This window comes from Tursiops truncatus, chromosome 7 (genome assembly GCF_011762595.2).
Source record: "Tursiops truncatus isolate mTurTru1 chromosome 7, mTurTru1.mat.Y, whole genome shotgun sequence".
Classification (NCBI taxonomy): domain Eukaryota; kingdom Metazoa; phylum Chordata; class Mammalia; order Artiodactyla; family Delphinidae; genus Tursiops; species Tursiops truncatus.
Window position 1 is genome coordinate 67,572,329 of NC_047040.1, and position 26,560 is coordinate 67,598,888.

At 37.2% G+C, this 26,560-nt stretch overlaps 1 long non-coding RNA gene across 1 annotated transcript in view; it reads left to right on the forward strand.

Annotated features, from left to right (window-relative positions):
* LOC141279085 (uncharacterized) overlaps positions 1-18,902 on the forward strand; it is a 112,642-nt gene extending 93,740 nt beyond the window's left edge. Inside the window, exons 5-6 of the long non-coding RNA XR_012332839.1 lie at positions 15,330-15,439; positions 18,839-18,902. This is a non-coding gene — a long non-coding RNA (uncharacterized lncRNA). The remainder of the gene's footprint in view (positions 1-15,329; positions 15,440-18,838) is intronic.
* The last annotated feature ends 7,658 nt before the right edge of the window (positions 18,903-26,560 follow it).

The following is a 26,560-nucleotide window of genomic DNA, read 5'->3' on the forward strand; positions in this document are numbered from 1 at the left end:
AAATGATACGCCTGTTACAACAGAAGGTCTAAAGATTTTCACTTCATGCCCACATTTTGTGGTACCGTTTGGGCATGGAGGAAAAACAAAAACAAATAAACAAAAAACATGGGTTCAGGAACTGACAGTCAAAATATGCATTATATCATGTAACTTAGTGCTGATAATTGTTATTATATGAGGAAAAAATCACTTTGCTATTCTATGTATAATTAATAAAGGTTTGCAGTACCATTTAATGTGATTTTGAAGCTCTGTGATTCCAGGTTTTCTCAGTGGAGGCATGTCAGATTTTATAAAGGAAGGGATGGAATTGCAAGATTTCATATGCAGAAATTTGCTTTACAAGCAACTCTGTGGCGGATACCTACTCTCTGAGGATGTTTGTAGTTCCAAATACATGTGCCTCACCTATGGTTTCCCTCCTCTTTCTAAACATTTCACTATGTACACGGTAAATCCTTATGAGTTCAGACTCCTTGAGGTTAAGTCCTGTCTGAATTAACAGGCTCATAGCCAGAAAAATGAGATTGTGTTCATTTATAACTGTTTAACTATAATCGATATTCTTTACTAGAATATGCTGTGGGAATAATAGCAATATTTTAAAAGAACTTTCTCTAGATTTATAACATTCATTATCATTCTCTTTTTAGCATATTTAATGACTGAGAATAGACATTTTAAAAGATTATTACTCATTCAAGAAAAATCGAATTTAATGTACATGGTAAGATATTTTGCTAATTTCTAGAAAATTTTTCCAAACAATAGTATTATACTTTTCTTAATGCTTTAAACCTCTGGATTATTCATTCTCATTCTTCCTCTCTCTCTCTTTCTGCGTGTGTCTGTGTGTGTTCACTTCACCTTTCTCCTCCCGCCCTCCCTCTTCTTTTTATCCTGTTGACTATTTACAGATATCCAGAGGAACAAAATTGGTTCTTTAAATAAAAGGGGGAAAACAATTTTTAAAAGCTGCCATTGTGGGAAAATGTTTTCAGAAATGAAGCATCAGGGGCTTTGGCTGTGGCCTCTGCTGTTTTTTCTGACTGTTTTGGTATTTTAGTGACCGTAAAGAAATGACCCTTAAAGTTGCCGTGTCAGGCTGGTAATAAAGTGACGTCTTGGGAAAACCAAACTCTTTCTTTCCCTGCACTTTTTTTTCCTCCTGTAATTAGACTTGCCATCATTGGGGACTGTCTTTGTTATTACCAGCATCCCTCTCACCTCTGTTCAGGGACAGCAGTAGCTAAGTGAAGGCATCCCCTTATGTACTGGGTGGAGGATTTAGACACAAACCGCATTCACGACGGCTGCATTTTTCCTTTGTTAACCTCAGTATCTTCGGGAATTCTTGGTTTTATTTGCAGCGGCCCTGCTTGGCATCCTTCTCCCTTGTGTTTCTTCACAATGTTCTATTATTTGTTATGAAAAACATAAAAAAAAAGATAGCTGCTCCTCTGGCCTTTCAAATTCCCAGCCTGCATAATGCTTTTCTGGAATTGGTCACCAGCCAGGACCATCACTAAGGAGAAACATGTGGTTGCCACTTGTGTCTAGTGCTTGTTTCACCGAATCTGGTAGTTTCAATTGAATGCACTGATGTCACTCTTCCAAGTGAATGAACCCCATGGGGATTGTAGAGAGGATGAAGATTGCTTTTTATTAAGCCGGGGACCCTACATTTTCTTCTCAAACCGTCAGCAGACTCACCTTCTGCTGTGCCTGCAAGCACCAGAGCAGATGTAACTAATCAGCACACTCTTTACATTTGTTTTCTTCAAGGGCTGGTCTGTTCCCTGTGTTTTCTACTGGGTTCTGCTCAGATACCATCACATAAAAAAGAGTCATCTATGCTGGTTTTTTTCTGAGAGAAATTTAAAGACTATGGTTTAAGGATCTGTATTTCATAGCCCCAGAGCTATTGTTAAGTTGCCAAGTACTAAGCATTCTCAAAAAATATATTCATCAGTTATTAATTCATTCATTTAAAAATTTTATTGAGCAACTATTATATGATGACACCTGTTTAGGGCAAGGAAAATATAATCCTTGTCTCCATGGAGAGTATAATTTGGTGGAAGGGCACAGTCTCTTTCTATATAAATTCTTATTTATATTCTTATATATTTATATATAGACATATTATCAAAGATGATTTCATATAGGGATAAGTGCTATGGAAGAAATAAAGTAATTGAGTGTGAAAGGGAAAGACTGATCATCCAGAAGATGACATTTAAGCTGGATCTGAATAAGGAAAAGAAGCTGGTTATTTGACAAGCTGGAGGAAAAGCTTATGACAGAGGGATCAGTAAGCACTCAGGCCCAGAGCCAGGACTGAGTTTAAGTTGCTTAACGGACAGAAAGCCAGAATGGCAGGTATTTGGGGATGTATATGGAGTGTGCACATGGCCTTTTGAAGTTTATAATCAATACTCTCTCTATACAGGATGGGGGGATATCATTGGAGACAATCTTTCCAATGAAAAGGAAATAAACTGTGTTTAGAACAGTTCTGACACATTAAAATACTTCGTAAATATTTGCTGAGATAGATTCTTGAAGTCCAGTTTTCAGTTGTTTCAACAAACATTTGTAGGCATTGATTGTAAGAATATCAGTTTCTACATGTTTATATTTAGTTTAATATTCACAGCAACACTAAAAAGAAGTGGCTATTATCACCACTTTAAAACATGTGGAAACTGCAGATTGGGGAGTTTTTAAAAACTTGCTGAGGGTCATAGAGATAGAAAAAGTAGACCTGAAACTGAAACTCAGGTCTGACTCTTTACCAACCCCATTCTTTGAAACTAGCCTACTGTGAGTTAGGCTCTGAGTTAGAAGGTGAACAAAGGTGCCTAATACAGAGTTGCTATCCTCAGTGAACTATCCTGTTGACACTTCAAGGTGAATATTAGGGTCCCTGTTTAACAAATGAAAAAACTAAAATTCGGACAGAAGAAGTGGCTTGACTCATCATAACTGGGATTTGAACCTAATATTGTTTGCTTCTGCCACCTCTTTCCCCATGTAAGTCTCTGATGCAGCCAAAGTGAGGAACCACTAGGATAGGGGAAAGGTCACTCTCATTGCATCAGACAAGATATTTTGCAGGAAAATGATTGTGTCAATTAACGTCCTTTGGTTGGAGGCATCAGAAGCGTGACACATATACACAATGGAGTAGTACTCAACCATAAAAGGGAATGCAACTGGGCCATTTGTAGAGATGTGGATGTACCTAGAGTCTGTCATACAGAGTGAAGTAAGTGAGAAAGAGAAAAACAAATATCGTATATTAATGCATATATGTGGAATCTAGAAAAATGGTACAGATGAACCTACTTCCAGGGCAGAAACAGAGACACAGACGTAGAGAATGGACATGTGGACACACAGATGGAAGGGGAGGTTGGGACGAATTGGGAGATTGGATTGACATATATACACTACCATGTGTAAAATAGATAGCTAGTGGGAACCTGCCATAAAGCACAAGGAGCTCAGCTCGGTGCTCTGTGATGACCTAGATGCATGGGATGGGGGAATGGGATGGGAGGGAGGTCCAAGAGGGAGGAGATATATGTATACATGTAGCTGATTCACTTCATTGTACAGCAGAAACTAACACAACATTGTAAAGCAATTATACTCCAATTTAAAAAAAAAAAGAAAAAGAAATAGACTCTCATTGGGTTTCAGTTAAAAGAGCAGAAAGGGAGGTTATTGGAACTCTAATGAGACAGCTTACAACATTGAAAGAGTTGCTGAACCACAAAGTTCCAGGAAGATGGAAAATGGGGTAGAGACCTCAGCTGTGGACCTTCTCTCTGGGTGCCCCCTTCTGGTGACAGTGCTGATTTTCTCCTGCTTTTGTATGTTTCTGTTTAAGCTGAGCTTCTCCAGATAGAGACTCACATTAGGCTAGTGAGGTTAGATTCTTATCCTGTAATCCAAAGGCGCAGATACGGCTACCTGATAAAAGAGGTATATTTTTCATATTGAGGAAAAAATAAAAGGCTACTGCACAGATCATATCTAATCTCACATTTTAACAGATAAAGAAACTGACATTGAAGGAGTGTAAGTGATTTTTTTTTTCACAAGGTCACCTAATTCTTGATCCGAAGAAGCTGCAATTAAGAAAAATGTTGTTTGTTCTCAGAATGTCAGGTCTCTCCTTTCTACCTTAATCACACCTCTTATGGGTCTTTACCCTTCCTCATTAAAACCTGTACATTATAAATGATCAATCAGTTAGAGTTTAGGGTAACTAAAATGTTGCTGGATATATTTGTAGTATAAACCTCATTTTAAGGTATGTATACAAGGTCCTTTTCCCTATAAAATACACCTTAGGAACTGCTGTATAGAGGAGATGCATTTTCTGATCAAAGGGATGTCTCCCCAAATTCTTAAGCTTGGACATCAATACACAGCTCATCTTTTCCTATTGAGCACTTCAGGATACTATTTCAGAAACATTTTATAAAACCTATGTCTGGCCTTCTATATAAATGCCAGCTTAAGAAATTATGCTGGCATTCTCAATATTTACCCAAAATTTCACTGACAAAGATACTGGTCTTTCTGTATTTAATAAGCTTCTGAGTAATGAACATAGATATTCTCAAGCAAATTTTTGAAACTCCATCATATGGCATATATCTGTCAGTATAAAAGAGACTCGATCCAATTTACATGTCAGTTTATTAATGTTAAGACTGGGTCCAAAATACTATTTTTTCCAGCAAATACTAAAACATGCTGTGACTATAGTAACCTTCCCAGGTAAACCCCAAATTGTCCTTTGCCCCATCTGAGCAGATCAGATTTGTGCTAAACTCACCACAGTTGGAAGTCACTGTGTTTGAGCTTATTTTACCATTTCCACTAACTAATAGAAAAATTCAAAACTTCAGTTCAAAGTGCTTGGAAGAGTCTGCAGAGAGTTCAGAACCTTACAAGACCTGAACCTGAACCCGTTTCTTTAACATCCATAGTGGATGTTGATAGCCCTCTGGGAATTAATCTCACAATCAGACTGCAAGAAAGATCGAGGATAAGAGTAAAGAAGACATGAAGAAGATATTTCCATCGGGTTTAAAAAGAAAAATATATTCAGAACATCAATCTCAGTAGCTAGGCTGACAGATGATGTTTTAAGAAATAACCATCAACAGCAGGGAAATAGTTTCTTTAATTGTACAGTCACTTTTGGAGCTATATGGAGTAGTCTGCATAAACTCCTTTCAAATACAAACACACATACACACCCACACACATTTATTGAGAGCAAATACCCATTGCTGAAGTTAATGGAGTGAAATACAGCTGAAGTGGGACTAGGAGAGCAGCAGGGGAGGAATTGTGGAAACCAAGTTAACTGCTCTGATACAAACTGACTTTTTGTCTTTTCCAGCCAGACCATATATTATAGTACATAATGTAGGATGGGGATGCTTTCTGTAGTGAATGCACTGTATAGGATAAAGGATCAGCAAAATACTATGGGTGGGGTGTTTTTTCCTTCTTTCAGTTCAGGAGCTTTTGCCCTCTCCTCCGCAGTGTACTAATACCTGCAAAATTATGGACTGTTACGATTACTTTGAGCTTGCCAAGACACAGTCCTCACCTAGAATCCTGCTTGGGGCTGAGAGATTCCAGTATGAGAATCACGTCAAAAAATGGGAGGATGTCACAAAACAGCCACCACCATGATGAAGGAGCTAAAGGGATTGATTTATGAGAATGGATTAAAACAACTTAATAGAGTGGCCAAATCATGACCCAACTCCATAGGACTGTCATACACTTTGAAGTTAGAAGGGACTTTTTTAAGCAGAAAATTTCAAGGACACAATAGGTCATAGAAGGAAGAAAAGAAAAGATCTTCACCTAGCTGGTATGTTGTGTATAGGGCTAAGACCAGGGCCAGGTACCGAGTCAAGGTTTAAGCTTGCTCTCTTCAAAGTGATACAGCGAAAGTGTCTCCTCAGAAGTGAAGACACAATTCTAGAATGATGTTAATTTTTAATGGACAAATGTCCTCTAGAGAGCCGTGTGAGAGGGGAGAGGGGGCTAAATGAGATGACTTAATAGGTCTTTCTCAACTCTAGTGTTTATGATTCTGTCATTTTTTGAGTCATTATTTTTGTTTTTTTCAAATTCATTATAGAGACAAAAGGTCTTTAATGTTAGTGCCAGCATGTGCCTTCAAAATCCAAAGTGTCTCTCTCTGACAGTATATCTGCAGACTCATCAAAATGATTATTTTAGCCACTTAGGAAGTATGGTAATGGTATTTTTTGCATCTTAATAAAGCAGTTCCTGTTATTTAAAAAGAGACCAAAACCTGAAACATAACTTCCTTTTTTACTAAAAATGTGAAACCTGTCATTTAATGATGTTAGTTCCATGCAGGTTTTTTGTCACAAGGAAAAAGTATCATGGTACATGCAAACCTGCAATACTTTCCCATTCTCTTGCCCTATTTTTGTGATTACTGTTATTATAAGGAATAAAGATTTACTACCTACTGATCAGCAATAGTAAAATCAATATTTTTTTCTAATTAAAGACTATATCAGCATAATTCCAGTATGACTGGAAAAGTGCAGAACAGGACAGGAGCAACACATAGAGGACTGGCTTCTGAATCACTGGTCTTGGACAATCTTTCACCACTGATTTACTGCATTGTTTTAAGCATGCAACTTTATCTTACTGTGCCTTTGTTTCTTCTGAAGAGCAAAGAAGAAAAGAAGCAGCAGCAGCAATAACAGTCACTGCCAGTCCCAGAGACAGGACTTACCTCTGCCTCCTTCTGGGATTTCCTGAGGATAAACAAGATCTTTTCTTGTTTATCCTTGAGTTGCTTAAGCTAATTAAAAAAACCCTTCCCTACGTTAAAATTTTCCTGGTTTTCATGACACTTCCGTGAATGTAGTAGACACTCAATAAATGCTAAATTAAACCGAATTACCAAAAATTTCCCCAACAATCATATCAGTTTAGAATATACATGTTTGATGGTCTAACCTGACTGACACAGAGCAAGAATTATGATTATTTTTCCTAAAGTAAGCATTACATTTGAATGCCAAAACTCTGTGCTATTTAGCAAACAGAAATATAATAAATGCTCATTAATTCTTTTAGGTGAAAGGCTTTGTGAAAATGAGTAGAGAACAATTACTGAGAGCTCTGGGCTCCATGCTTGGTCAATGCCAGGGCAGAAAGGGGCGAATGGAGGGCAATGGAACTTCTGATTCCAGAAGGTATCTGATGCAATTCAGGTCACCCTATGCTGAAAGGGAGGGTTAGACTTCAGCAGAAGAATAAATGCAGCCACTTACTGTCTTCTCCAGAAAGAGGAACAGAGAGGCTGGAATGGGAATTGAACCTCACTTGAAGGAAGACTTTTTGCATATGTGTAATTCATATGAACTTCCAAAGCAGGGCCCATTGAAAATCTGACTAACTAAACAGGAAATCCCTAATCAAGGTCAAGGCTGATAACCATCTCAGAAACTAGGTGGCTCCTTCTTTAAGAGTGATTTGTAAGCCTTGATACACATGCCAGGTGATACACATACGTGACACATGATACACATGCCAAGTAACAGAGACAGATATCCAGATAATCCCAGTAAAAAATTCTTGCCTCTAGTGTGCGGATGATTAAGATATATTTAATTGGGGGTGGGGGGAAGGATGGATTTTACATGTGTGGGTTGTTTTAGTTTTCTACTTTACGCTGGGTTTTAAATATAACCTCAGGATCTGGGGTAAAAAAATCCAAAGTACCTTTTAAAATATTATTGTTCTTCTTTGTAACTTCTTTATGCCTAATATTAAAAAATTAAGAATTGCTCTAATTTTGAATTTAACTTCTAAGAAAACAGTATCTTATGTACTCTTTTTACATTTACTTAAAACCTAACACCTTTTTACTTGCTCTGAAATTAGTATTGTGACTTTCCTAAGTAGATGGTTTCTTTTTATGATTTTGCTTTTGAACCTGTTTTCAATGTTGTTCTCTTCACTCTAGCATTTTGTGATGTCATGGATTATTGTTGATCTATACAAGTTTGATGACCCTTTCAGTAAGGGTTCAACTAAAGGCAAATGAATCATCAGAGATCTGGCTTGCAGTGGGACACAATAATTTTATTTCACTTATGTTAAACATGGAAAAGAAAATCAATCGTTTCCAGCAAAGATAACTTAACAGCTAATCTTTACAAAAGAATAGAACATTGCTTAAATACCCTCTTTTTTGTTCCCTCTAATGGACACTACCCTCAGGAGCTAGAACATAGGAAGTTGAAGATGCAAATATGTCATTTGCTGATAGAAGTAATTTAGGCTTTTTTTTTTCACAACTTATAATGTTGGACAATGTGAGCAAAAGGAAATAATTTACATTCTGAAAAACTCGACAGACAAATCCTGTAAATAATATATGCTGAAGGGCAGTGTGTAGCTCTAGCAGGATATTGCTTAGAGAGATCTTGTTTAAAACATTTATTGGAGACACATATTACAGTATATCATTTACTGGCTGGAAGCCATGCAATATGTGTCTTTACAAAAAAAAAAAAAATTACCTTGTAATATGAGCCTCTCCAAGGCATAATTATATAATAAAGTTCTTATTGGGAAAACTGGAAGTAGGCCAAGCCTTGTCCAAATATAGTGAATGTCAGAGCCAAATTTATTATCCTTAGCTATTAACAGGAGAAGGCAGGTTTTGTTTACCAAGCCTAATTCTCTCCTAATTACAGCCACTATAAAATAATTACTATCCATGGGATAACAACACAAGACAGAGTGACTAACAGAAGAAACTGCAGGGGTTAGAAAACAGAGTGCAATTCTATGTCACTTTGAACAGCTTGTGTACTGCCATGAACAAATTAACGGACTTCATTAAGGAATTACGTTTTAAGAGAGGCTTTGCGGTGAAGCAGTAAAGCAATTAATGCATCTTATTTGGTCCTAGATCTGAGTTGTAGTGCAGTTTGAGACAGCAACTAAAATTTTTTTTTAATTTTTGATGTATCAGATTTAATAGGATACAGCCACATTACTGGGCAAGATGGTTAATGAGTGTAGAGAAAGACTGTATTTTGGACAAATGATATCTAGCCCCTGCTAGCTTGTTCTGTCTTTATGAGCAGATTTCTTACTGTGGCGATTTTAATAATCTACTGAAGACAAATGCCAACTTTTATCTAATTCCATTTCACAACCTACCCTTACTTCCTAAACTCTGTTGGATTATACTTTTGATGAAAGGTATAGTTTTCAGAAAGGCAAGAATATTCTGTGTATCTATTTGAGCCACAAAACTGGGAAGTTGGAATATTATTTCAATATGTCATATTTGCTTTCCACACAAATCAAAACGGAATATTATCCAGTTGAAACATGATGCTTCATTAAATTCTCAATGTTTCCCATTCCCACATTCCCTAACCTCTTCCATCTCATCACAGAGCCCCAGAGGTGTAAAGAAACTTTGCTGTAGATCTTTGTACCCTTAAAACACATGCACCAGAATCAACCACTCTTCGTACTACTTTTGCACAATGGCAAGGGTGAAAAGTCAAGTTGTGTCTCTTGCTGGTTCTGTGTCTCTTCTCTCTCTCCACGTGCCAGCCCCCCAACGCAACCCCTCTCTGTAAAGGGTCACTTCTTACTGCAGTCGGAAAAATGCTCCTGTTTTGGTGACTTGGTGAAAATGTACAAACTCAGCACACTTGGGGAGTCTGTTCTAGACACTCCTTTTAATAGGCCTCCAGATGGCCACATAAAAGCAAAAGGATTATTATAGCAACTCCCAACCGGGCCATTAGAGATAAAGGTGGACCAGAGTTTCCTTTAAAACCATTTTTTTTTTGAGGAATATACGATCTGATCACACACACACAAAAAAAAAATCCTCGATATAAAAGTAGGAGAAGTTCTAAATCCAGAAATTCATTTTTGTATTCTATTTATCTTCACAATGTTGCTTTATGCAAATTAAGTTACTCAATTTAAAGTTAAAGGATCAAAATGTAATTTCAGTTCTTCCCAACAATGCTGTGGCATGCTTTAGCTTTTTTTTAATTTAAAAACCTTCTTTTTTTCTCTCCTTTTTGTTCTCCAGACACTGAATGTTTCTATAGAGAATGAAAGTTAAGAAAGGAATAGGCAATAAAGAGATTCAGGAAAAACATTTCATGTGGAAAAAGAAAATGTCCTATCTCAAATATATATATATATATATATATATATATATATATATATATATATATATATTACCACCTCTTGGTACACTCAATTAAAGCAGTGTCATTGAATGACTCCCTTCCTTCTCCACTGTCAGAAGGCACAGTAGCTCTGAGCTTGAAAACAGGACTGGCTGGTTTTACACAGTGGAATTATGACTTCCTCTTTCTTACTTTCTCCTTTTCTGTATTTCCCAAAATATTCCAAGAGGCATGCTTCATTTTATTTTTAAAAGGTTTTGTTTTGAGGAAACTTCAAACCACCCACACCCCCTTCTATTACACATATACAACTTTTGCCCCCAGGAAGCAAAGCAGACACATGTTATTACCCAAAACCCAGGCAAGTTTTTCTCCATCCAGCCCCATGAGATAATTAACTTGAATCCGTTCCTCCCAGATTCTAGAGTTAGCTTGTTGGTTTGCCCTAGTTTGAATTGTGGCTTTTCATCTTTTCTCTTCCTTCCTTGGGAATTTTAGTGCAAAGTTGGAAGAGACAATATTGAGAATTACTAGCCAGTTCCCATTTTGAACTGGAAGTTTCCCTTATCATTTTCATTACTATTATTATTAAATATTTCAAACACATACAAGTATAGAAAATAATAAACACTCATATATTCACTAAGATTTAACAAATATTAATGCATTAGAAAAAGTTTATTTACATCAAGTATTTTTTTTCATAATAAAATGTTACAGAGACAGTTGAAAACCCCCTTTGTATCCTCTCCTGATGTCATGAAGCCCTTTCACTATCATTTTCCCTTCCTTCCCATGGTAAAAAGGGCACTATTTTAAATTGGTTTGTAACTTTCACATCCATGTTTTTATATGTTTACTACATAGGTATTTATTCAAAAATAATATTCTATGATTTTTAATTTACATAAATGTAAATTTTACTCTGCTACTTGCTTTTTCACTCATCATTATGTTTTCAACATTTATCCATGTTGATCTATGTAGAATTGATTCACTTATTTTAATTGCTATATAAGCCTTCACTGTGAATATGAATACAACAGAGTTCACAGATGCATTGTCCAACAGAGAACAAGGCCACCTATGTTGCGTAATTTAGTGAATGAAGGAGAAGGATCCTTTCCTTTCTGGTTTGTGATGTTTTAATTTTGATACTAAAAATTTTTGTTGTTGTTTAAAACCACATTTTAAAATGTTATAGACAGTGAAAACACAATAAGCCTCTGTAGTAATTCATACCCCACTATGGAAGAATTTATCCTTTGGCAGTTGTGATACATGTAAATGTGGCGAGACCATGATAATGCTGGCCACAGTTGGGAAGAGAAGTCGGGATAAAAAGAAGGTAGCTTCTGTCATATTCCACAAAGTAAAGGCTAGAGCTACCACAATAGGTCTTCGTGATAAATGAAGAAGCTTGTCCAGAAACTTTTAAAGCTTATAGTCCAGATTCAATTAATATTATAAAGACAAGGCCTTGACATGGTGGATGGTAAAGGACGTGGCAATGAGTCGTATCGATGATTCACAGATACTTAAAGACCCCGAATTAAGCATTAATGTGATACAATCCTAATGGTTCTGCCATCTCAGTGCATTAACTGCTGTGTTATATTAAAACTGGTGTGATATGTGGTATCAGTCCAAGCATTTATAGGCTCTTTTGTGCCTCTATTTCAGTTTCTTTATCCAGTTTAAAGACTTTAAAACTCCATTTTAAAAGTAAACACAATTATAAATTTAAAATGTTACAATGCTATCAGATGTCTAGAAAAGGCAAAGGTTGTTGACTCAGGGTCACTAATATCCATTTACCAGACATCAAGTGTGGCATGTTGCATACTGAGGCATCATTTAATGGGAAGTAAGGGCCGGCAGCATTAATGCCATTATCTGACCTTTCTTTTCAGGGATTATAATCTTTCCATGCACCTGTTCACTATGGTCAGCCCTATACACAGGTAAAGTAAACATCCAACTTTGGAGCATAGTTCAAGGAACATGGAGCAAAGACAGCCTTACAAAAATTTCTTTCCCAGCAACCTGCCACAGGATCTGAAGTTCCCATCATTTAGAATTAATTTGTCTTGAGGCAACTTATCTAGAAGATAATGTGAGATAAATATGATTAAGTAAAATAACACATTAAGCTTTTATCGTTCATTAAGACCTGAGAAGGGATATGTTCATATGAGTTGTTAACCAGTAACCTAACAATATCTTGGGGAAAAATAGGGAATATTTCACTGCCATGTTATTATGGGTACAGAGAAGAAAAGTCTGTATTGCAAGAAGCTGTCTGGTGGGATTTTGAAGTAAAGAATAAGGGACCAGAGGAAGCACCAAACAATGAATGCTTTGGAGGTTGAGGAGAGTGGATACTAAGAGTTGAGAAAAGTAAGAAAAGAGCATTGAAGAACAAATGTGGTGTGTGTGTGTGTGTGTGTGTGTGCTGGAGATGTGTACTTGAAAAATACCTACTTTGGGATTTTGCCCTTGGCTAAGATTTTCTGTGCACAACCAAATCTTGTTCCTCCTTATACACGTATTATTTCATCTTTAATTTAAAACTAAAATAAATTCCTTAACACTCCAAGACATACTCTGTGAGCTAATAGCTCACAGCCTTGTACAAAAATGTTTCTTTTTCCCCTTGAGTTTTTATGTCTTTTTTTTTTTACATTTTATTTTATGTTATGCTTTGTGGCAAGTGAAGGAAATATTCATACAAGTTTAAAATGCTGATACTACAGAATCTTTTTCTTGGTGGAATTTTGTTTGCACAGATTATGCTTCAGGCGAACAGCAAGCACTTTTATATTTGAGTAGGAATTAACTAAAAGTATTTGTTTCATAAACAAAATGCACTCACCTATTCGTTTGCTTGCAGTCACACTTGGAGCTTGGCTTGAACCAGCCACTTTTATATAAAAAGTGACACTTAACATCTCAATAATTCTGATAAGTGAGGCCACTTTCTACATGTCTTTGAGATACCGAGATAAACTTGAGGGATTAAGACCAGTTTCCCCTAAGGTATACGTCATTCCAACAGCTGATGTTGGCTGAATGCTTACCAAATTCCAGCCACTGGGAGGCAGTATTGTGCAGTAGCTAAAATCTTGAGTTTTGGCATCCGCTGATCAAGGGTTCAAGTCTGACTCTACATAACTGGATGCGTTAACCTCGTTAAGCTTCATTTTCCTTATGTTGCAAAATGGGATAAGACCCATTTCTATTTTATGCCGTTCTGAAGATTAAATGAGATAATGTGAGTCAAGTGCTTAGCTTATGCCTGGTGCTCATTAAAACCCAATAAATCTAATCTCTAGGCATTCGAACCTGATGACCCTTTTCTCCCTTCGTCATACTCTTGCTAACCTCACACATTCCTCTCCTAGAAATGAGTGTCATGGATCCAGATGCAGGAAAAAAGTTAATTTTTATGTGGAGAATCTTTGGTATTAAGCCAAGGTACCCAACAGCAGTGCTTCTCCCAGCATCTCCCACTGATATTCTTATCCCAGGACTGCTCAGTCACTTCAGCACTTCCCTTTTCATAATTTCCTCCATTATCTTACACAGCAATGTCCTCTTCAATGACAACTGCACTAGCCACTGAACACCATGGGTATTTATCCTATTGGTAAGAACATGATGCTGTTTAGATATAAGTTCCAGAGTCTAGTGTATCGCTTAAAAAACAAACCTAATACTGCCAGAATAATCTCTAGTCTTTACATTTATATCCTCAAATTTATCATCTCCTACTGAGCTTAATTGTTCGAAGTAACAAATACGTATTTCACTAAAGAATATTTGGTATATATGTATCAATTTGTCTACAGAACTACACAGAAAAGTCTATCCTTGACATTGCATTAACATTCAGTGACCACACAGTAGTTTATACTTCTTGAGACAGAGAATACTTTCAAAGAAAGCCACTGTCCCCAGCATATTTATAACCTTTATTGTGGAATCGACAATTGACCCTGTATCCAGCGTATTCACTGATTTCAGTTTCACTGCTTACATCTAGCCTTTAACAAGCTATTTTGATGACTTCATTCACAAATTATTTTCCTATTCTCATCTATCATTGACTCTAAAAATAAAGTAGCCTATAGGTCCTTTGGCATCTAGACCAGTTTCACTATGTCTTTATCTCTTAAGAAGAGAAATTAATGGTAGTTCAAAATTCACATTTAGGGGTAAAGTCCTCTTTCATCCTTTAGAGTTTTGATACTTTTTCAGTTTGTTAATATATGATGAGCCTATAGATTCAAAAAAATATCATTGATCATCAGGTTCTTCCCAAGATCAATCCTGTGGTACTTACTTATATTTCATCATGAAATGTAAGTAAATGTATTACGTGTTCTATAATCATTTCACTTGCAGATGAAGGGTTCTTGTGTTTGTCCTTAACTTTTCTGGGCAGTAATTCCAAAGCAGAACTCTGGCCTGTTAAGAGGTACAGCTGCACCCTGCAGGTAGGATGAAAAGGTCCTAGATGAGGTCTTGAATGCGTGTCCTTACATGCTTCAAACCACAACCTAATATGCAGTTGCAAACCACCCCACCTGAGATAATAAATGAGAAATTCTCAGGGCTGTTGAGCACTTTGCAAATTTTCACAGTAGATCAGCACAAACTTAGTTAGCACAGGTGTTCACATAATTGTGATTCATTGGAAAAGTTCTCAGTGCTCAATAGCCCTCGTACTCTTTTCCCTCCTAGGTGCTGGTTAAGTGTGAGGATATTGTGGGGAAATGTGCCATGATGTTGGGCTCCACTGGTGCTTGGCTAAAGGGTGTTGGACTTGGAAAATAACTGCCAAATGTGTCCAGTTCTCTTGGTCCATTTGCTTAAGTTTCCGAAACTGGAGGATGACATGAATCCAATAGTTCAACAGATAGAAACAAAGTCCAGCATCTAAAAAAAAAATCTCGTCTGATATTGGATAATATTAAAACATTTTTGAGATTATTTGAAAATCATTAAATCCCAAACAATGTAAAGATCTCATACCTCATTCTTCTTGCATTGTAGCTGCCATTTTCTGGGGAATTGTGCTCAGTGCCACCTAATTGCCAGCTCTGCTCATTTCTTAAGGTTGGCCACCATTTGGACTGGGACTCAAAGGCAACCATTCTGAACTAGTGAGTAAGCTCACTCTGCAGTCAGCCCTTAATCAGCCTTAGATTTTCTATTTACAGAGTGAAACAAAACTACATGGCAGGGCTTCCCTGGTGGGGCAGTGGTTGAGAGTCCGCCTGCCGATGCAGGGGACACAGGTTCGTGCCCCGGTGCAGGAGGATCCCACATGCCGTGGAGCGGCTGGGCCCGTGAGCCATGGCCACTGAGCCTGCGCGTCCGGAGCCTGTGCTCCGCAATGGGAGAAGCCACAACAGTGAGAGGCCCGCGTACCGCAAAAAAGAAACAAAAAACAAAAACTACATGGCATAAAATTTGCATAACTTTTAATGTAATGAAGTCAGTAATCTAGATTTAAAAAAAAAAAAATAACCTGACCATATAGTTAACTAATATTGATTAGGCTCCTACATTGTGCTTGATTCTGTGGTAACCACCCCAAATTTGAGGGTAAAGGAAAAGAAAAAAAAATTTGTCTGTGATCTGTATGTGATCTAAATACATATGGCTACTTTATGATTTTTTTTATAAACACAGAATTAAAGGAATTTCAAATTGCATGCCTCTCTTCAATGGAAATTGATTCAAACTACATTCCCAATAGTCAACTCCGGTGTGTCTGCTGCTGATTCCTATGTCCCTGCCTAAATGCAGAAGTGTCTGTCCTCACAATCTACCCAGAATTTTCCCTTAAGGGAAGTGATCAAACAGATCATATTTTCATATTACCTTTAGACTTCTGCTAATTTCTTTCAAGCACTTAACATACAAGTCTATGCTGATTTGAATAGATCTATAGACTCTTTCCAACTCCTTCTTAAGAGCAAAAATGTACTTCCATAAATTATTTCAAGTAATCAACTAAAGATATACACCTAAGCATAGATGGAAAAGTCCTCAGTGGTCCTTATGGTACCTCAAATCAAGAACCTACTTGGTAGCATTACAATGGAGGGTCTGAGTCTCTTCCTTGATCCCAAAATACCTTCTGAAAAGTGGATGTTTCTCCCTTGTTTTTTATTTTTGTTTGTTTTTTGGTTTTGTTTTTCTTTTTGGCCTCACCGAGTGGCATGCAGGATCTTAGTTCCCTAACAAGGAATGGAACCCGTGCCCCCTGCAGTAGAAGAGTGGAGTCTTAACCACTGGACTGCCAGGGAAGTCCCTCCTTTGTTTTCAAATACAGAGATAAAACATTAATACTGAGAGAAATCCCAAATCCTTCGTTAGCTACCTCATGTTTCCAAATGAGACCCTAGGCAAATGGACACATTATTACTAGCTGATGCTTTAGCCCCAGATCCTTATACTGTTCCTTATTCTTTTTACCTACAGTAGACCATGGTGTCACTAAGACTCCATCTGCCTGAACTGGAAACAATCTTGTATGACCTTGATGTCTCCTTTTCCCTGAACCCTGGCTGATCCTACTAAGTCCACCTAGGTCTGTGTAGATTAGGAAAGCCATTCAAAAGAGATAAAAACAAAATCACTTCTGAGATACAGCAACAGTTTCATGAAATTCCAAAAGAAAAAAACAATTCAAAGAGGAAGATATCCCAGAATAGAACACTAACTGAGAAAGCAAAATGTTTAAATTCTTCTTCTAGAGGATTCTATCGTTTGTTCTTAATCCTTATCAGAAGTCGGTTTTTAGAGAACAGCACATGGGAAGTGCAGTGAATCCCCCTAACAGAAGTATATGCCCAAGTATGCTACCTTTTCTTCCCCTGTAGGTGTGAGAGTATCCAACAGATGAAAAGTCATTCTCTAACCTGGTGATGGGACAGAGAGAAATTGGTCCAGAGCTAGTGAATGACTCTTAGGGTCTTAGATGAAAATATTAATTCTTATTGATAGATGTATACTGAGAATCTTTAGTATACAAATTGTGGATACATTAGGTTGCAAATAGTGGTACAAGCATTTCATTGTCCATAAATGTCTATTAAATTATGTTCTCTAAAATCTACATTTATCATCCTGAAATTATATAGGCTGTCTAAATAACAAGCAATATCTTAAGCCAAATCAAACAGAAAATTCATGAAGTCAGGACCTTTTAGTGTCAAGATCATCATTTTTTATTGTAAGAAATCAATTTTTAGCAGATATCTAAACCCATAAACATATTTGGGATCCACAGATCACTGTTGAGAACTACAACATTAATTATATAAAAGACCTCTTCAATCATTTAAGTTTATTGTTGCTATCCTGAAATACAAATTTTCAGATTTCTGTTCAGTAGTATAAGCAGACTTCTATTCATTTGTTCAGTTTTGTTTCCAAACTTCAGGCATTAGTTGATATGTTATCTTTAGTAGTAGATGCTTCTCAGGTCTGAAAATACCTATAGCAATTTTTTTTTAGCTCTGTAAGACTTCTTTCTTTCTTTCTCTGTCTCTGTCTCTGTATCTCTCTTCCCTATCTCTCAACACTATCATGAGTGCTAACTGATGTGGTGACTCTGCAATTCTAATGCTACTTTATAATCCACAAACTATTTGGCCTTTCACATTCTTAAAATCTGTCTCCAAAAACATTGCGGCCTAGTTCTGACATTTTCTCTGCTTCTGACTTTACATAACTATATATTTTTGTTTACAATTCTTAGAATAGGATGCAGTGAGTTTTGCATTGGTCACTAAAATAATACTTAAGACATCTTTATAAGAAATAAAAGAAAAAAATGACTGGATTCTCTTTTATCTGGACCGAGATGCAGGCCTTGGGCGTTGCCAAGACCAGTGGAGAATGTTAGAAATATCATGCTTTTTAAACCTCTGGTGAGGGCAAGAGGTGGGGGGACACCTGAAGTGTTTGCATCCTTGTTTCTTGCGCTACTTTTCCTTCAGAGTATATTAAAAACAAAATAACCTTTCTTGGATCTGGGGTGCTTTCAGTATATCCTTCCTACAGGCAGTGGAATGGACCAGATGGTCTCTTGAGTTCTTTAAACCTCTGACTCCTTAATTCATGGTCAGAATATCAGAGAGCCAACTTTATTCCCATTGTGAGCAGGGGATTCTTAAAGAGTGGTCTCCTTTTTTTATCCAGGTACTGTTTAAGCTGCATTAACTTGTTTGTATCAGGCTGAGCTGAATTTCTGTGGTACTGAAGGGAAAAAAAGTGCTCTTCCAACAGATTCAAATGTTTTCCAGATCTACTGGTGGTAATTGACATAATTCATTTTAATGAGTTAGAAGTATTTGAAGAGCTTTCAGTGAAAACATGTGGAGCCACTCTATAAATTCCTAGACTTTTAGAACTCTCTCTGTCTCCAGTGTTTCTATATTTGCTGTATCCAGTAAACTGATAAACAAAAATGATTTACTGTAAAATAGTTATAAGTAAAGAAATGTCCTCTGAGGATACAATAATTGTTTTCATTTTCCTTTCCCCAGTGCCAGTGGTATAATAAAATGCTAATAGATGCAAATTATGCATGATCTTTAATGCATACTAAAGAGAGAACATTTAAAAATCAGGTACCTTTTGTTGGTGAGTAAGCAGTGGAATACTGTTTCCTTTTTAAGATCTTGTACAAACCAGGAAGGTTCCTTTCTGGATTGTCTGCATGTGAAAGCCCACCTCCAGACTGGTATAGTTAGACATTCCAGAGGAGGGGTGGAGACAGGATGGGGGAGGAGAAGAGGCAAACAAAAACATCTTTGACTCCAAATGATTCCATAAGGAGATCTTGGAAAGAAAAACAAACATCCCTCCAACAGGACAGCCACTGTGACTTAAAGAAGAGAAAATTGAAATACATGAAAAATCAATGAGGTAATAATTAAACTGTGGGCCACACCATACAGCAGCCTTCATGCATTTGGTAATGGAGATAGGGAACTGAAGTCATCAGTAGTTAAAAGGGAGCAAAGAACAGCCGTCATCTTGAAGCTAATTTCATGATGAGGCACTAAAAAGCACATACCTGCTACAGTATAGCAGGATATTTACAGGAGGTTAAAGATACAAATTAAAGTCCAGGAGCCTATACACTCCTGATTACCCAGCATTCTTAAATCAGTCCTCCTCAGTCTCACACCTGGGGTCTCAGCTGCAGCGTAGCTGTCATTTACGCTACCCATGGCCCACGATTGATGACAGTCATTCACTGATGAAGCTGTATACATCATTTCTGTCGGAGCTGCACTGGCCAGATGGACCCTGACCATCCATCGCCTGTCAGGGACGCATCTGTTCACACTGCTGCTAGGGATACTAACAAGTCATTGGCTTTCCAAAAGGACAGTGTCAGCTGAATAGGGCACAACATAAAAACTGGTGTTGGGTTTTTCTTTCTTTTCTTTTTTTTTTTTAATCAAGAAACAAGATTTTTTTTCCTCTTAAAAGGGAATACACTGCATTAACTTTTTTTTAAAAAAGTCATAGTAGAGATATCCAAAAGATCAAAGACTTCATATTCATATCAAAGACTTCATATCAACTTCATATTGATAAAGCAAGTTGGTTTTCCTTCTTAAATTTGTTATTGGTGGTGATGTTTTAATAAAATATCATCCATTCTGGATTATGATATTAAAATGTTTGTGAAGGTCTGGGGAGTTTTATTATCAGTATTTGTTTCTATAATAAAAAATCAAGATGTTTGTATATTGTTTTTTCTGAATCCAGGTTAATGTTGTTACTTATTTTACTTCTTTGTATTGAATAAAATTATCTCCCTGGCTGAAATAAAAAGTAATCCAAAGAAAATTTTGCGATAAACTTATCCATAAATTGAATCAATAGCAAAATAGGTCATGTTTGGTAAAGATCATGTTTTCACTTTAATTAGTTGCCATTTGAAAATGTTTTTGCAAAGGAATTGTTTTATCACCAGGATGAAGTAGTACCTAGGATTTAATTAGTCCTTGTATGTCAGGAGCCATCAGAACATTTTCCCTATATTATTTCATTTGCTTATCACATGTCTATGAGGTAGAATTCTTGTTATTCCCATTTTCCAGATCCGGAAACTGAGGAATAAAGAGTTAAAGGATCTGCATCTAGTGTTAGTTGCAGAGGTAGGATTTGTGTCCACAGTAGGTCTGACACCAAAGTCCCCATGTTAATTTCTTTTTGTTTTGAGCTTCTAAAATTGATCTTCAAATATGGATCTAAATGGCCATTACAGCCCAGTATCCTGATACTTTTTCTAGATTCTTACTTCTGTTATAAAAAGGAAATTACGTTGCCTTGGCAAAAATTTAACAAGAGAGATTTTAAATTAAGCAAGAATGAGAACATAAGTCAAAATCAGACAATTAACTGGCTTCTTTTTTTTTTTTATTAAAGGCAGAACTTTTAAAAATATGCTTTGTTATATAGAGACGCATTTCAAAAAATTTTATAATCAACACTCACACAAGTGTTCTTAAGTGGATAAAAGTATATAATCTACCGAAAATGATATTGAAGAAAACAGAGCACATGGCATGACAAGTCTTCAACAGGTAAGCAAAGCAGCAGCAACCATTAGAATAACCATGAATGTGGATGAGTGGTCGTAAAGCTCCTTAAAATACAATTTATTTATAAGTATGTCTCAAATACAGCCTCTAGCTCTTTCCTGCTTCAGTTTCCTGATTTCGAAAATGAAAAAAAAAAACGCACATTTTTTTCCCATCAATGAAAATTGTATTTTACAGATTTAGGTGAAAACTTACTGTAAAAGAAAAGAATCTAATTTTACTAGATGGAAAACTGATAAAGAGATGGAGGCCATTTTCAAGGTCACAGAGGAGGCATTTCTATATTGGCAATGTAAGACACATTGTTGAAAAATATAAGTGACTATAAACCTCATTTTGGCTGTTGGCTTTGGCAGCAGCAAGAGATCTGCAGGGAAATTTTCCCATAACTTTTCATTTTGGCTTCATAAATTGGCAAATCCCATGATTTTTCTTGCTATGAGAGCCTTAACCTGCAATTCATTTACTTTGCACTTTTTCTTACAATTTTTCTTCTTGTAGAAATATGGTAAAACTGAAACAAAACTAAATTTCTTGATGCCTTCTACAGTTTTAAGTCGTAAGCAAATACACTATTACAAAGAAAGTAATACGTATACGTCCACATATACGTATAGTGAGTCAGTATATACTGATGGACATGCTTGGTTCCTCCTGCATTCAAATACGAATGCTCTGTGATTGAAAGGAACTTTTGATCCCTAAGAAGGGAAAGGAATATATACATAGAACTACAAACAAGCTAAAATATCAACAAATTGTAAAAGCAAGGTATAAATTTGAGATGAGATGGAATTGTCCAGCAGGAATTGTCAAAAAAGCTTTACAGATGTAGTATTTGGAATGAGTCTTGATGAATTTATTTAGGAACTTTAACTTATGTTAGGCAAAATGTGGTACCTCAGGCAGAGGGAAGAGTTCCTGGAGGTAGAAAAATCAAAGGTCAGAAGTCAAAGGTCAGATGAGGCACCAGCGAGTAGACTAATGTTTGTATCAGTTGCATATTACTTATAATAGCTGCTTTCTTAGTGTCTCCTAAATATGTGATTGAATGAATGAATAACAATTTGTTAAAATCGTCAAAGTCCTTGAGTGTGAGTTAGAATTTAAAATACCATCGTTTAAAAAAAAAATGCTCTAGGGCTTCCCTGGTGGCGCAGTGGTTGAGAGTCCGCCTGCCGATGCAGGGGACACGGGTTCGTGCCTCGGTCTGGGAAGATCCCACATGCCATGGAGCGGCTGGGCCCGTGAGCCATGGCCGCTGAGCCTGCGTGTCCGGAGCCTGTGCTCCGCAACGGGAGAGGCCACAACAGTGAGAGGCCCGTGTACCACAAAAAAAAAAAAAACAAAAAAAATGCTCTATCACAGTAGGTAGAATACTACTTCTTTCAAAAATGTCTACACCCTACATACTGATCCCTAGAACATATGAATATGTACACGGTGAAAGGAATTTTATAGATGTGATTAAAGGTAGGGATCTTGAGATGGGGAGAGGATCTTGGATTATCCAGGTGGACCCAACCTAATCCATGAGTCCTTAAAAGTAAGAACATTTCCACACTGTGATCAGAGGGAGATGACTACGCAAAGCATGAGAGAGATAACCGTGCTGGCTCTGAAGATGCAGAAGGGGTGCCAGAAGTAGGAAAAAGCAAGAAAAAATGGATTCTCCCCCAAAACCTCCAGAAAGGAATGCAGCCCTGCCAACACTTTCCTTTTAGCCTCATGTGACCCGTGTCGGACTTCCGACCTACAGGTAATGAATGGATGTTGTTTTCAGCCACTAAGTTTGTGGTAATACGTTAAAGCAGATACGTCTAGTTTGTGTTGTCTGCGCATACCACAGTTTACGGGTCTATGAGGGTATTTTCAAGCACTGTGTTGCCACCTAGGAAGCCAATATTGAAAAGGTATATCTAAAATTTGGTGACAGATTCCAAAAGAAGAAGAAATTTGCTTTTGAAATGTTTATATCTGTGATTCAACTAAGTGACATACTTTAAAACAGCTGATTTAAATTGTGTGTTTACTTCTCAATAATGAAATTAATACTGAAATATTGGTAGTTTTCATCACCGGCCAAGATATAGTTGGATCTCTTTTTGTAATTTTGCAATCTAGTTTGCTTTTGATAAGCTAGCTTTCTTAAGCAACAGAAGAAATTCGATAGATAAAAATCAGCAGAATTATTAAGTTAGATATCGTGGAGTTGTGTCTATTCCATCTTGTGTCTTCCACAGTGGCTAGCACAATGCTTTGCCCACAGTACAATCAGTGATTACGGTTTGATTTCTGTGGTAACTTCTGTAAATATGGCTTAAAAAATTGAGTGTCCCATCCCATTATCCATCCATTCAAAACAAATGGCTAATCAGTGTGCCAGACTTCTGTTTGTATTTGGCTGACTCAAAATGCATTAAGTATTGTTTGTGATGTAGCCCAAAAGAAGTAGGTAGACAGACGGTCAAGAATTTATCTGGCAATTTAGGCAATACATCTGGTCATTCTGAAGAGAATTTAAAAAATGTTTTGCTAAATTTTTTTCTGTAAAAATTAGGGAAAACTTGCACTGACAAAAACTAATGAAGAATTTTGTGCTCAAGTCACTTTTCATATGTGAATTTGTAGCATGTGTAGGATACCGAGTAAGCAGGTGGGGGAAATAACAGATTGCATTTTTAAACTGAACCATGACTTGATAGCAACACTGCATCAGAAGTACTGCTTCTGAACTTTCCGCCCAGTGGCCTTGTCACGTCCACACAGAGCCAGGCTGCTCGCAAACTTCCCTTTGGCTTCATTTGCTGGACATACAGGGTTTTGTTTGCTGGGTTTTCATTTCACTTCTAAGTTCATGCTGAAGGAACTTCTTTTTTAACTTTGCACCACACAGGACCCAATTCCACTGTCCAATTATCTGCCTCTTCACCTCTGAATTGCCACAGAGCTGCTCAGAGGAAGAAAGTGAGATCAAGTCGACTGAGCAAAGATATTGTGCCCGGAAATGCTGAATGGGGCGGCAGGAGCCCGTGGAGAAGCGTGCGGGCAGGGATGGACCTGGCGGGCCTCGGGTTAACCTGACACAGGAGAGCAGACTCCAAACCAACCACCAACGACAAATTAAAATATTAAACTTGTGAACCTGGGGCTGGACACAAATTTCAGTCATCCATGATGGGGGGAAGGCAGTCTTCTTATTTCTGTTTTCTTCTCTTAAACAAAGCCTATGACAGGGAAAGTCAGCAGAGTCGCAAATGCAAAGTGTAACCAGACACAAGCAGTGGTGACTGACTATCGCATGACAAGTAAATCCAGACTCTGTTCTCTACCTCCACAGAACTGCTCATTTCCTTTTCTTATTTTTTATGTCCCTGAGGTTTAAAAAAAAAGCTTTCTTTTTTCCAGTTAGAGTAGGGAAATTTCATGGCTTTAAACCACCCACTTGTTTCAGCCCTGAAACATGTTTCTGTGCTACCTTGTTTATATTGTTTTTGTCTTTTTAAACTCACCTGAAGATCACAAGATGTAGAGGCAAACAGACGTGAGATTGTTGTTCATTCTCTCAGGTACCTGCCATATAACATGAACAAGACACAGAGGCTTTCTGTGACTATTTCCTAGACTGTACAAATGGGTGTAGGGTCTAAGTAATGTATTCATATGTTCATTCTGCAAAATTAGTCTCTTCCAGGCACTAGAGATAGAAACACGAATGGTGCCTGCCCTCAAGGGGTTTCAACCTACTGGATACCGGTGGCGAATCCAAAGGTAATCACTGGAAGAAAGTGTGACGGGGGGCCGGGGAAGAATAGCTCCCGGGCTCTGGGAGGTGCCGGCACCTGACTCCACCATGGCCCATGGCAGTGAGGGCAGGATTAGGGGAGAAATGGAAAGCACCAGCCCCCTAACAGGTAATCAGTAAAGGTTCCTTCTTGGTCCAGAGGATACTCTTAATTAGTTGGCACTGTATTTTTACTTCCTTTTATGATGTTTCTCAAATGGATTTTTAATATTTCTATGTCCCCTATCTTAAGATCCTGGCAAGAGGAGACCATAGGTTTCACTTTTCTTGTTAAATCTTTTACTTTAGTGGCTAAGAAGTTAAGCTCTGGCCTCAGACTTCCTTGCTTAAAATGCCACTTGTGCCACCACATGGGCCATTTGACCTTGAGCAACTTGCTGAACCTCTCTGTGCCTATGTTTCTATTTTCAGCAAATGAGAATAATAAATTTGCCTACTTCACAAGATCATGGCTGGCTGAAAAGACAAATGCAAAGCACTTAGCACGAAAAAGTATTAATTGTTCCTGTTGTTTTTATTACTATTATTTTTATTATTTACTATCTTGCCTTCCCCAGAGTATGATATAAGAAATATTGAGTGACCAAAAGGCCACTTTGGGGCATTGATGACACCTCCTGCTTTTGTTCTCTTGTAGCTGTGAGAATAGCAAAATGCCATTCGTAGATCATGTTCTGGGGTTAGTTGAGGAGAAGGCATGGGGGTGGGGAGGGTACAACAGAGTCAGTTCTACCTGCTATACCCAAACAGAAGCTAAGCAAGGGGTTTCTTTGAATCAGAAAGATCCTCTACTATGCTATGAACCCCTTAAAACCTGGACTTTAGTCATCCTTGTAACTACAATGCCTAGCATGCTCCCAGGAACCCGGTAAGACCTTGAGCAGTTTCACATAGATGAGCACTTCATAGGTGTTTAATAATGTTGGAGGGTGAATGAATGACTCAATTGAAGATGGTTATCATGAAAGCACCACCACTGGAGGCTGGCAGCTCCTGAGACACCGAATCTCTAAAAAATCTCTGTTGAAAACATAAGCATTCCTCAAGACAGAGAATCCTATGGAAAGTTGCCAGGTATGTTATCTGAAGAAGAGACATGAAATAAAAAGCATACTGATGAGGGAAGAAGAAACGAGGGAAGAAGAAGAAACACAGAACACATGGAACAAGATATAGAGGAACATGGACTCATATCAGAAAAATACTTGTTTATATCTCAGCTCCATCCAAGAAATTTTATAAAATCTAGTGCTATCATTCTTTAAAAATAAATGACAAAAAATTCTTTTTAAGAAATGCAACACCTAGAATGACATGGAATGAGATACATATCATAAAATAAAAGGAAGAATGCCAGATGAGAGAATAGGTTCTCACAGTCTTCTGAGAAGAAAATGGGACTCTCTTCGCTTACTCTCTACTTGTAGACATTGCTACAGATATAAACTTTTGGGTTTTGTTTCCTTTCTTCAACCTATTTGGGAAATTACATAGTTTCTTCCTCTTGTCATTTCAAAGTTATTGTAATAAGCAGAAAGCTAGAGGCTTTAGAGTCTTAAAATATTATAATTAAACGGGAGCATAGTTAGCCCAAATTCCACATTGCATGGATGAGGTAAACTGACCATGCCTAACAATTAATTTTTTCAATCATTCATTTATTCAAAAATAACAACAAACAATTATTGATCACTGTATTAGTCAAGGTTCTCCAGAGGAACAGAACCAACAGGATGCAAATAGATAGATGATAGATAGATGGATAGATAAATAGATAGATATAGATGGATAGATGATAGAGATTTATTATAAGGATTTGGCTTATGTGATGATGGATCCTG